The 13632-nt window shown below is 40.0% G+C and overlaps 1 pseudogene across 1 annotated transcript; it reads right to left on the bottom strand.

Annotated features, from left to right (window-relative positions):
- Positions 1-6060: 6060 nt before the first annotated feature.
- On the bottom strand, positions 6061-12139 carry LOC112629931 (annotated as a pseudogene). Its single transcript, XR_003120774.1, has 2 exons — positions 12061-12139; positions 6061-6924 (listed from the first exon to the last, which is right to left on the bottom strand). The product of XR_003120774.1 is annotated as a nuclear ubiquitous casein and cyclin-dependent kinase substrate 1 pseudogene (transcript).
- Positions 12140-13632: the final 1493 nt, after the last annotated feature.

Genomic DNA, 13632 nt, shown 5'->3' with positions numbered 1-13632 from the left:
AAAAGAAAAAGAAAACCTAGAAGAGGTGGATGAATTTCTGGAAAAATACAACACTCCTAAGCTTAAATCAGGAAGAATTAGATATCCCAAACGACAAATAACAAGCAGCAAGATTGAAATGGTAATTTAAAAATTACCAACAAAAAAAAGTCCAGGACCAGATGGATTCACAGCAGAATTCTACCAGACATTCAAAGAGGAATTGGTACCAATCCTTTTGACACTCTTCCACAAGATGGAGAAAGAAGGAACCCTCCCTAATTCATTCTATGCAGCCAGCATCACCCTAATACCAAAACCAGGAAAGGACATAACCAAAAAAGAATGCTACAGACCTATATCCCTGATGAACGTACATGCTAGAATCCTTAACAAAATACTAGCTAATTGAATCCAGCAACATATCAAAAAGGTAATCCACCATGACCAAGTGGGTTTTATACCGGGGATGCAGGCAGGGCATATAACATATGCAAGTCAATAAATGTGATATACTACATAAACAGAATTAAAAACAAAAGTCACATGATCATCTCAATAGATGCAGAAGAAGCATTTGACAAAATCCAAGCATCCCTTTATGATTAAAACTCTCAGCAAAATTGGCATACAAGGGATACCAATTTTATTACAATTGGCATGCAATTGGCATACAATTTTATTACATTTACATTACCTAAATGTAATAAAAGTTATCTATGACAAACCCACAGCCAACATAATACTGAATGGGGAAAAGTTGAAAGCATTCCCTCTGGGAACTGGAACAAGACAAGGATGCCCAGTCTCACCACTCCTCTTCAACGTAGTACTAGAAGTCCTGGCCAGAGCAATTAGACAAGAAAGAAATAAAGGGCATCCAAATCAGTAAAGAGGAAGTCAAACTGTCATTGTTTGCTGATGCTATGATCATTTACCTCAGAAACCCTAAAGACTCCTTCAGAAAGCTCCTAGAACTGATGAAAGAATTCAACAGTTTCTGGATACAAGATTAATGTACACAAATCAGTAGCTCTTCTATACGCCAACAGCAACCAAACAGAGAATCAAGTCAAGAACTCAATATCCATTATAATAGCTGCAAAAAATTAAAATACTTAGGAATATATCTAATCAAGGAGGCAAAAGACCTCTACGAGGAAAACTACAAAACACTGCTGAAAGAAATCATAGATGACACAAACAAATGGAAACACATCCCATGCTCATGGTTGGGTATAATCAATATTGTGAAAATGACCATACTGCCAAAAGCAGTCTACAAATTCAACACAATCCCCATCAAAATACCACCATCATTCTTCACAGAATTAGAAAAAAAAACTCTAAAATTCATATGGAACCAAAAAAGAACCTGCATAGCCAATGCAAGACTAAACAAAAAGCAAATCTAGAGGCATCACACTACATGATTTCAAACTATACTATAAGGCCATAGTCACCACAAGAGCATGGTACTAGTATAAAAATAGGCACACAGATCAATGGAACAGAATAGAGAACCCAGAAAGAAACCCAAATACCTACAGCCAACTGATCTTTGACAAAGCAAACAAAAACATAAAGTGAGGAGGCTGGGCCCGGTGGCTCACGCCTGTAATCCCAGCACTTTGGGAGGCTGAGGTGAGTGGATCATGAGGTCAGGAGATCGAGACCATCCTGGCTAACATGGTGAAACCGTGTCTCTACTAAATATACAAAAAATTATCTGGGCGTGGTGGCTGGCGCCTGTAGTCCCAGTTACTCAGGAGGCTGAGGTAGGAGAATGGCGTGAACCGGGAGGCGGAGCTTGCAGTGAGCTGAGATCACATCACTGCACTCCAGCCTGGGCGACAGAGCAAGACTCCGTCTCAAAACAAACAAACAAACAACAACAACAACAACAAAACATAAAATGAGGAAAGGACGCCCTTTTCAACAAATGGTGCTGGAATAATTGGCTAGCCACATGTAGGAGAATGAAACTGGATCCTCATCTCTCAGCTTATACAAAAATCAACTCAAGATGGATTAAGGACTTAAATCTAAGACCTGAAACTATAAAAATTCTAGAAGAGAACATTGGAAAAACCCTTCTAGACATTAGGCAAGGACTTGATGACCAAGAACCCAAAAGCAAATGAAATAAAAATAAAGATAAATAGCTGAGACCTAATTAAACTAAAGAGCTTTTGTATGGCAAAAGGAACAGTCAGCAGAGTAAACAGACAACCCACAGAGTAGGAGAAAATCTTCACAATCTATACATCTGATAAAGGACTAATATCCAGAATCTACAATGAATTCAATCAAATCAGCAAGAAAAAACAAACAATCCCATGAAAAAGTGGGCTAAGGATATGAATAGACAATTCTCAAAAGAAGATATACAAATGGCCAAAAAACATATGAAAAAATGTTCAACATCACTAATGATCAGGGAAATGCAAATGAAAACCACAATGCAATACCACCTTACTCCTACAAGAATGGCCATAATCAAAAAAATCAAAAAACAGTAGATGTTGGCGTGGATGCGGTGATCAGACAACACTTCTACACTGCTGGTGGGAATGTAAACTAGTATAGCCACTATGGAAAACAGAATAGAGATCCCTTAAAGAACTAAAAGTAGAACTACCATTTGATCCAGCAATCCCAGTACTGGATATCTACCCAGAGGAAAAGGATTCATTATATGAAAAAGATACTTGTACATGCATGTTTATAGCAGCACAATTCGCAATTGCAAAATCATGGAACCAACCCAAATGCCCATCAATTGAGTGGATAAATAAACTGTGGTATATATATACAATGGAATACTACTCAGCCATAAAAAGGAATGAATTAACAGCATTCTCAGTGACCTGGATGAGCTCGGAGACTATTAGTCTAAGTGAAGTAATTCAGGAATGGAAAACCAAACACCATATGTTTTCACTGATATGTGCAAACTAAGTTATGAGGATGCAAAGGCATAAGAATAATACAACAGGGGACTTGGGGGGAATGGTGGGATGGGGAAGAGGGATAAAAAACTACAAATAGGGTGCAGTGTATGCTGCTTGGGTGATGGGTGCACCCAAATCTCACAGATCACCAGTAAAGAACTTGCTCATGTAACCAAACACCACCTGTACCCCAATAACCTATGAAAAATTGAATAAAATAAAATGGAAGTGAATAATCATAAAGGTATTCATTCTTATTGTCTTCTCATTGAGAAGGCTGAGAAGGAAAAGAAAGAGGAGGGTTTGGGTTTTATTGTCCCAGGAATGGTAGAGGCAGAAGAAAATCCACATATAGGTGGAATCATGCAGTTCAAATCTATGTTGTTCAAGAGTCAACTGTTCTTTCTGTTTCTATGAATCTGTCTATTCTGGGCATTTCATATAAATAGAATAATACCATATGTGGTCTTTTGTGACTGGCTTCTTTCACTTAGCATAATGTTTTCAAGGTTCATACATATTGTAATATGAATCAGAACTTTTTTATTGCTGAACAGTATTCCATTGTATAGATATACCATTTTCATTCGTTCATTCATTCATTCATTCATTCATCTAACAGCTTTTTAACTGGACTTTCCTCTAATCTGCTAATTTTCACTAACCTTCAACCTCACTTTAAGAGGAACCTCGTTACCAGTTCCTAAGACTTTGGGAGTTCTTCAGTGTAAATTGGGCTGTTCTCAGCTTCCCAACCACTGCTATACAATTTGACACCCTCGGGTCTTCTAATTCAGTTATCACTTGTCCCAGTGCTTTCCACCATCCAAAATTTTGTTTTTGCTTTCTCCTCTCCTCTTTGTCCCTGTGGTTTATGTCTTTTTTGTGTTTCAAAATCCGTTTAATTATTCTTTAGAATAACTTGAGAATAAGAGTTAATGCATGCATTCTACCTGCATCTTTAACTAAAAGTATCAATCTCTAATAATAAGAGATGGTTTTAACCTGATTTTATAAAATCAATACAAATAGTGTAAAATTACTGTGCCAACATCATAAAAACCATAAACGGTTAACTTAGACAGATACATGCATACATGAAGCTGTAAATGATACACAATGTGGCTCTGGTTTTCATTTCAGACAAGCAACTCTGTCGGTCCTTCTTGATCCTTCCATTGCCATTGGTTCATTGGCATCTACTGACCTTTTTCTGTCACACACATTGCCCCATATCCCACACCTTCCTCTATCAATAAGTCCTCTTCCCGGTATGAAGGATTTTATATAGGCATACTTCAGGGATATTGCAGGTTTGGTTCCAGACCACTGCAATGAAGCTAATATAGCAAAAAAGTGAGTCATATGAACATTTTTGTTTCCCAGTGCATATAAAAGTTATGTTTATACTATACTGTAGTCTATTAAGTTTGCAATAGCATTATGTCTAAAAAACGTGCATACTTTAGAAATACTTTATTGCGAAAAAAATGTTAATGATAGGCTGGGTGCCATGGCTCACGCCTGTAATCCCAGCATTTTGGGAGGCCGAGGCAGGCAGATCATGAGGTCAGGAGCTTGAGACCATCCTGGCTAACACAGTGAAAGCCCATTGTATTAAAAATACAAAAAATTAGCCAGGTGTGATGGCATCCACCTGGAAGCTGGCTACTTGGGAAGCTGAAGGAGGGGAATCGCTTGAACCTGGGAGGTGGAGGTTGCAGTGAGCTGAGATCACGTTGCTGCATTCCAGCCTGGGCGAGAGAGTGAAACTCTGTCTTAAAAAAAAAAAAAAATTGTTAATGATAATCAAGTCTTCAACAAGTTATAATCTTGCTGGTGAAGGGTCTAGACATTGATGGCTGCTGATTGATCAGGGTGGTTGTTGTTGGGGTTAGCATGTATATTCATTGGGGTTCTTCAACGAGATAGAACCAATAGGGTAGATAGACAGGTAGATGAGAGGGGATTTATTAGGAAGATTGGCTCACATGATTATGGATGCTCAGATGTCCCACAACAGGCTGACTGCAAGCTGGAGACTCTGAGATGCTGGTAGCTTGGCCCAGTCCAAGTCTGAAGACCTCAGAACCAGGGAAGCAGGTGGTGTAACTCTCAATGTGAAGTCAGAGACCTGAGAACAGGGGAAGCCATTGGTTTTACTCCTGGAGTCCAAAGGCTGGACAGCCTGAAGTTGCTGTCCAAGGATAGGAGAGGAAGAGTGTATTCCAGCTCCAACTGACAGCACAACATAACTGTCTTTTCTGTTTTGTTTTCTCCAGGCCCCTGGAAGATTAGATGGTGCCTGCCTATACAAAGGGCAGATATTCCCCACCTCGTCCACTCAGACTCACATGCCAATCTCCTCTAGAAACACCCTCGCAGACACACCCCAAAATAACACTTTTAGAGGTTTGTATGTTTCCTTAATCTAGTCAAATTGACACCTGAAATGAACCATCATCACAGGGTGGCTGTGACCATTTTTTTTTAACAGTTCAGAATTCATCTTTATCTTTTACCTGCCTCATCGGTGGAAGTTTAAAGTCATGATTTTTTTAGACATTTATACTTGTGTACATAGACAAATAAACTCATATTAGATGACAACTGCTTTTTTTAAAGTCCAAGTAGAGGAAGAAGCAATCATTTTGAACTAAAATCTTTCTATGTTTTTTGATTACTATTCAACTTGCTATTGTTTAGCAAAAAGCAAATTTTCCATAGTGTTCATCTCAAATCTTACTGCTTTACAACTGTGGTATACCTTCCATTAAAAATAAAAAGACGAAGCAGTCAATCCAGTGATTAATTTGACGTAGCTTTCATTGGGAAAGGGCAGCTGGGGTTGGGGGTGGGGGCATTGGCAAAGAGACCAATAGACAAAAAGGTAACTTAAACAATTAAACATACAATTGTTTTATTTTTAAAAGAGAGAGAGAAGCATTACTTTCAACAAATGGAAAAAAGCACTGAAAGCCCATGGGTCAAGCCGTAGACAAAACCATGTTCTATCTTAAGTAGGTTCTTTTTTTCTCCCTCTCTTTTCTCCTTTACTTTTTCTTTTTTCTTTCTTTTCTTTCTCCTTTCTTCTCTCCTCTCTTCCTCTCCTCTCCTCTCCTTTTCTTAAAAGCTCTCCCCAAACCATCATCACTTTTAAGCCTCCCCAGACGCCTTCATCCCCAGATTTCTTGGGTGGGGGCTTGTAGACGTTTTCTTTTCTGGCGGGCTTTTTGGTTCCTTGTCTTCCTTGGGAGAAGGAGTCCTTTCCTTTGATGGCTGTGAAGCTGTGGGGCGACCCACATTCCCTTTGCCTTTCACTGGACTTGGCGTCACTGTAGCCTTTAGTCTGTGTTTGAACATTTTCTTTGCTTTTCTCTCAGGTTTGGACTTCTTAACCATCTTTTTGTTTTTCTTTTTTGAATTGCCTTAGTCACTATCGTCATCATCTTCCATTAGGAAATCTTCATTGCTGCCGGAATTCTCCTGGAAGGGTGCCTCATCCTCTTCTTGTTCTTCCTCACGCCCACATCTTCCGTGAGCGTCTCCCTCTGTTCAGAAGCTGCTTTAGATGCTGCCTGCTGTGCTGGTGTACATTTTTATGATCTTCGTTTTCATCTTCATTATCCTCTGCTGAGTGAAAGTCATCCTTCTTGGTCTTCAGATCTTTTTCTTCTGAGTCCTCACTATCTTCCTGTGAATTCTTTCCAGATCGCCTTATTTTTAGCTTCTAGGGGAGATGATCAAATTTTCTTAGTGGTAGGGCCCGAATCTTCATCTATATCATCAGATTCCTGAAACTGTGAGAAATCAACAAACCTTCCTATTTCTGAAAAGTCGTAACATGTTCTCTGTCGAAAGACAGAGTTGAGAAGCCAAAGACCAGGACACCCCCAACCCCATGCACTTGGCGGCTGCCTCCCATTCCTAACTTCAGCCGAACCATGAGCTGCTGGCTTCTCAAACTCTGATGCTTTTTGGTTTAGAGTCCCTGGAATAGAGGAGCCCTCCGCTCCACCTTCTCTTCAAAATGCGACCATTTCTTATAGTAAGACAATGAAGTTTGCTGCATCAATTGACTCTTCTTTTCATGAAAGATTTCTCTGTAGCATGCAAAGCTATTTGATGGCATTTACTCACAGTAGAACTTCTTTCAAAATTGAAGTAAATCTCTCAAACCCTGCTGCTGCTTTAACAACTGAGTTTACATAATATTTTAAATCTTTTGTTATCATTTCAATAATATTCACAGTGTCTTCATCAGGAGTAGTTTCCATCTCAAGAAACCACTTTCTTTGCTCATCCATAAAAGGCAACTTCTCATCCATTAAACTTTTATTATGAGATTGCAGCAATTCAGTCACATCTTCAGGCTCCACTGCTAATTCTAGTTCTCTTACACTTTCTACCACATCTGCAGTGACTTCCTCCACTGAAGTCTTAAAGTCCTCAAAGTCATCTATGAAGGTTGGAATCAACTTCTTCCAAACTCCTGTTAACATGGATATGTTCTCCCATGAATCATGAATGTTCTCAATGGCATCTAGAATAGTGAATCCTTTCCAGAAGGCTTTCAACTGACTGTGCCCAGATCTATCAGAGAAATCACTATTTATGGTCACTATAGCCTTACAAAATGTATTTATTGGCTGCGTGCAATGGCTCATGCCTGTAATCCGAGCACTTTGGGAGGCCGAGGTGGGTGGATCACCTGAGGTCAGGAGTTCAAGACCAGCCTGGCCGACATGGTGAAACTCCATCTCCACTAAAAATACAAAATTAGCCAGGCGTGGTGGTAGGCACCTGTAATATCAGCTACTTGAGAGGCTGAAGCAGGAGAATCACTTGAACCAGGAGGCAGAGGTGGCAGTGAGCCAAGATCGTGCCATTGCACCCCAGCCTGGGCAACAAGAGCAAAATTCCATCTCAAAAAAAAGAAAGAAAAAAAACATGTATTTCTTAAACAATAAGACTTGAAAGCCAAAATTACACCTCCATGCATGAGCTGCAGGATGGATGTTGTGTTTGCTTAAAACATTAATCTCCTGTATAGCTCCATCAGAGTTCTTGGATGACTGGATGCATTATCAATGAGCAGGTATATTTTGAAAGGAATCTTTTTTTCTGAGCAGTAGTTCTCAATGGTGGGCTTAAACTATTCAGTAAACCGTGCTGTAAAGAGATGTTCTATCATCTTGGCTCTGCTGTTCCATTTGTAGAGCACAGGCAGAGTAGATTTCACATAATTCTTAAGAGCCCTGGAACTTGCAGAATGGTAAATGAGCATTGGCTTCAACTTAAAGTCACTAGCTGCATTAGCCCCTAACAAAACAATCGGACTGTCCTTTGAAGCTTTGAAGCCAGGCATTGACTTCTCTCTAGCTATGAAAGTTCTAGATGGCATTATCTTCCAATAGAAAAGGTTTCATCTATGTAGAAAATCTATTGTTCATTAATTATCTCAGCTAGATCTTCTGTGCCACTTGCTGCAGCTTCTCCATCATTACTTGCTTTCATGTTATTAAGACAGCTTTTTTCCTTAAACCTCATGAACCAACCTCTGCTAGCTTCAAACATTTTTTTCTGTAGCTTCCTCACCTCTCTCAGCCTTCAGAGAATTAAAGTGCATTAGGGCCTTGTTCTGGATTGGGTTTTGGCCTAAGGAAATGTTATGGCTGGTTTGATCTACCCAGACCACTAAAACTTTCTCTATTTCAGCATTAAGATGTTTCATTTTCTTATTCATGTGTCCCATGGAGAAATGCTTTTAATTTCCTTCAAGAACTTTTCCTTTGCATTCACAGCTTTCCTAACTGTTGGGCACAAGAGGACTAGCTTTCAGTCTATCTCAGCTTTCAACATACCTTCCTCACTAAGCATAATCATTGCTAGTTTTTTATTTAAAATGAGAGATGTGCCTGTAATCCCAGTACTTTGGGAAGCCGAGGCAAGCAGAATGCTTGAAACCAGGAGTTCGAGACCAGCCTGGGCAACATGGCAAAACCCTGTCTCTACCAAAAAATACAAATATTAGCCAGCCATGGTGGTGCTTGCCTGTAATCCCAGCTACTCAGCAGGCTGAGGTGGGAGGATTGCTTAAACCCTGGAGACAGAGGTTGCAGTGAGCTGAGATGGCACCACTGCATACCAGCCTAGGTGACAGAGCAAGGCCTTGGCTCAAAAAATTAAATAAAGTGAGCAGGGTGTGGTGACTCATGCTTGTAATCCCAGCACCTTGGGAGGCTGAGGTGGGCAGATCATCTGAGGCCAGGAGTTCGATGCCAGCTTGACCAACATGGTGAAACCCTGTCTCTACTAAAAATACAAAACTTAGGTGGGTGTGGTGGCTCATGCCTGTAATACCAGCTACTCAGGAGGCTGAGGCAGGAGAATCACTTGAACTGGGAGGCAGAGGTTGCAGGGAGCTGAGATCGCGCCACTGCACTCCAGCCTGGGCAACAGAGTGAGGGTCCGTCTGAAAAAAAAATTAAATAAATAAATAAAGTGAGAGATGTGCAATGCTTTTACTTGAACCCTTAGAGGCCACTGTAGGGTTATTAATTGAACTAATTTTAGTATCATTGTATCTCAGGGAATAGGGAAGACCCTGAGGAGAGAGAGAGAAATGGGGGAACAGCCAGTTAGTGGGAGGAGCCGGTTGGTGGAGCAGTCAGAACACACACATTTATTGATCAAGTTCACCTTCTTATATGGGTGCTGCCCATGACTCTCCAAAACAATTACAACAGTAACATCGAAGATCACTGATCACAGATCAGTATAACGGAAATAATAATGATGAAAAAGTTTGAAATATTGTGAGAATTACTGAAATGTGACACAGAGACCATGAAATGAGCACATGCTGTTAGAAAAATGGCAAAGATAGGCTGGGGCAGGGTGGCATCCCAGCACTTTGGGAGGCCAAGGTAAGAGGATCACTTGAACCCAGGAGTTCAAGACCAGTCTGGGCAACATAGTGAGAGCCTCATCTCTTAAAAAAAACGTTAAACCAGGTATGCCTTTAATTGCAGAGCATTCCCAATCACTCAGCCCACTACTGCTCCTTTAAGAAAGCTCTTTGTGATGTTCTGTGGTTCTATCTCTGCACATTCCCAGTTTCCTCTTGAATGATTCTACCTTCCACTGCAACATAGCGAGATCTGCTTAAGAGCCCACAAAAATGACTTTGGCTTGTGCCCTTTGCCTGGGAACAGCTTTTTCAGTTGCTGCTGCTGCTGTGTAATATGTTAGGTTACATGGACTACCTGTTTTTTGTTAAAGAGAATGACTTCCAAGTTCAGTAGTTATGCTTCTTGAAAACATAGTTCCCCGTGATGCAATAATAATTGATTCTGTTACTTCCTAATTCTTGTTCTTATGTATGTGACATATGACATGTAACTGAAACACAGTTCCTGTAATGTATTTTATATTTGTTGTTTGTTCTGCAATCTTTTCATAGATGGGATTAGGTTGAACATTACCCTGTTCTATCTGAATTATATGTAATATGCTATAAATTCAAATAATCCACGGTAAGATGATTTTAAGCTTAACTCTGACCCGGCAGGTGATAATTATTTTATTAGAGCATTCTGTATCTAGTCACTCCGCATAGTGTTGACTCTTGATTTGAAGTCACACTTCATGCCTGTGGTTCAACAGCCATCTTTGGGCCTCAATGTCTTAGAAAAACTTAGCTTAGTATACTGGATTTACAGACCTGGGGAGGACATGGAAATTTCAAGTTTCTCATTCAGAGTCTTTTTCCAACTTGCTGTGTGGCCTTCCACGCGTCATTTCATACTCGCTCGATCATTTCTTCATTTCAGCATGGAAACAGAGCCCATTAGCTTCTTCTCAAGGGCATTGTAAGAAAGGGGAGAGCAGTGGTCAAAAAGGAAACAAACAAAAATATCAAGATCCCTCTAGTGAAAAAAGGAACAAGGTGGTACCAGAAAACCCAGCATGTATATAGCCAAAACCAAAGACTTGTTGTTGTTATAAAGAAAAGGGAACAATGTCTGATTTTTAACATTCACATATTCCAAACCATAGTCTTCCAGGTCTCTCTCCCACAGCCAAGGCTGACGGTAGCAGCCAGGTTTAGAGGAAAGTTTCCAGAAAGCAGATTTTGGCAAAGGTTGCTTTTAAACCTGCAGAGAATACAGTTCCAGTTTGGGGTTTTTTTTTTCGTAAGCACATTTTCATTCCTTTTTGCCACAGAATTTCATGGACTATGTTTATCTTTCCTTTTCAGGTCATAGTATATAGACTTTTCACAGTCAGATGTGAGGAGCAGACATATTTCTTGAGTGTTTTCTCTTTCTTTCCTTACAAAATTCTTTCAACTTGGAGGTGGAGCCAAATTCTAAGATTGTAGTTTCAGAGAATCATTTTTCTTATGTGATCATTAAATTACTTCAGAGAAAGAATGAGATATTAAAGTCCACTCTCTGACAGCTTTGAGAAGAGGCTCACATGTGCCAAGTGAAAGGAATAATTACTGATTTTAATTATATTCCCTGGACAAATGGCCCCTGTGGCCCAGAGTCCTGGCACCCGGAGATGGCAGTGAGCCCTGGGTCTGTTTAGAATAGTTTTGTAAACCAAAAAAAAAAAAAAAAGAGCCACTGCAAGTGCACTGGTTTTAGAGGAATGTCCAAGAAAATTGCCTTCCTTCTCACAACATGTCATTACAGAAAAATAGAAGTCCCTGCATTCCAATCTGATTTTCATTTAACTCTGCAAGCCTGTAAATTTTGCCATGAGGTAAGGGACTGATTCAGAGCTCCAGAATCCTTTTGGTGCCACAGGCACTATTTCAAAATGGATGTGCTTTTGGGTTTCTTAGTGTTATTCTGCTAGGGTCGTGGAATAAATGGAGCTCTGTCTGAGGAGAACTCCCAGTCCTAGTAAACAAGAGCCAGGATGCCTGGTGATCAAAGTAACCGCCTCGTGTTTTAAAGGTTAGGAGTTCAAATCTTCAGGGTTTGAGCTTGGGTTAAAGTATGCACGTATCTAGGTTGAAGAAGCAATAACATTGCACAGTGGAATCTGGCTTACCCATATCTAATTTCTGGCTACAATTAGTTAAATATATACTTCCTATGGAATTCTTTACCTTGTAGATCGTGGACAAAGGGTCCACATTCCAGAAGGCACAGGAAAGCTTTACTTTGCAAGCTTCCTGGGCTGTACATTGTATATAGACTTGAATTCCACCACATAGGCACAGGGTTCGTATTTGTCACATTCCTTACATTCTGATAGACCTATAGCCCCAGGCCTCCTTTCTCCTTTTAATTTTCTTTTCTCCTGATTTCCCAGGGAGATAATAATTTACAGTTTTTGTTGTTGTTGTTGTTGTTTTTGTTTTTTTAAACAGAGTCTTGCTCTGTCATCCAGGCTGGAGTGCAGGGGTGCCATCTCGGTTCACTGCAACCTCCGCCTCCCTGGTTCAAGCTATTCTCCTGCTGCAGCCTCCCAAGTAGGTGGGATTGCAGGCATGCCCACCATGTCCACCTAATTTTTGTATTTTTAGTAGAGACGGGTTTCATCATGTTGGCCAGGCTGGTCTTCAACTCCTGGCCTTAAGTGATATGCCCACCTCGGCCTCCCAAGTACTGGGATTATAGACATAAGCCATCATGCTTGGCCTAATTTACAGTTTTAAAGATATCTTTTTTGCACAGATGACCCATTGGAAATAGTCCCCATTGATAGAAAATATAACCTGTATTAGGGCCTGTAATTGAAGTGGTCTAATCTTTGTAATGCTTTGTTTTTCTATAGAATTTCAATGTTTATGAAACATATATATGATCTCTTTTTACCCTTAGTGTCTTCGACGAAGGTAAATATTGTTCCCATTTTATGGATGAGAAAAATGAGAACAGAGCGATTAAGGGCTTGTTCAAAAGTACTTAACCAGTTAATGTCAGAGCTGGTACTTGAGCTCAGGCCTCTACAACTCTAAATGTTTTCAATGACAGTAGAAATGCCTCTAATGGCAAAACATTATAGAATCATATTGATGTTCCAGATTGTGTTGCCAGTCGTACTTCACTGAGCTATGCTTGGTAATGCCACTGCCATCTTGGAAAGAAAATAGATGCTGAAGTTCCCCATAGATGCCGAACACTCAGAAAGTGCCAATAGTTGCATCAATTTGATTATATCTGCTATCTCACTCCCTCCGAAACACCTGCAAATAAAGGAAGATAACTAACCCATTGTGCCCCCATCTAAGAATGCCTGAAATTAGAAATATCCCAGCATTGTGACCTGAAGTTGACTCAGCAGGAAGTTGTTTTTTAAATTAGGACTCTAGCCATTTTTTTTTCCAGTAGCTCTTATTGCCAGTGGGGCTTTGAGCAAATAGTTCCCAGGAACGCTGTCTATACCTACATGAGATGAAGACAATAATGATATTTTCTTCCTGTCTACCTGGCAAGTGTGCTGGGAAAAGCAACAAGATAATGTCTGTCATGTGCTTTGAATGCCTAGAAAGAAAGATAGGGTTTATGAGCAAAGGTGTAATTATATTGAGTCAGCCATGATATCATCGTCTATATTATACATATGTGGTTGTTGCCTAAGACACTGCTGAATATAATTTGGCTCTCATATTTGATGTTTTAAGGACATGATGATGTTACAATAAGTTAGCAGAAGAGCCTAAGTTAGGAAAGGA

Source organism: Theropithecus gelada, chromosome 1 (assembly GCF_003255815.1).
Source record: "Theropithecus gelada isolate Dixy chromosome 1, Tgel_1.0, whole genome shotgun sequence".
Lineage (NCBI taxonomy): Eukaryota > Metazoa > Chordata > Mammalia > Primates > Cercopithecidae > Theropithecus > Theropithecus gelada.
The sequence above is the reverse complement of the archived record's forward strand: the minus strand, read 5'-3'. Positions and strand labels throughout refer to the sequence as shown.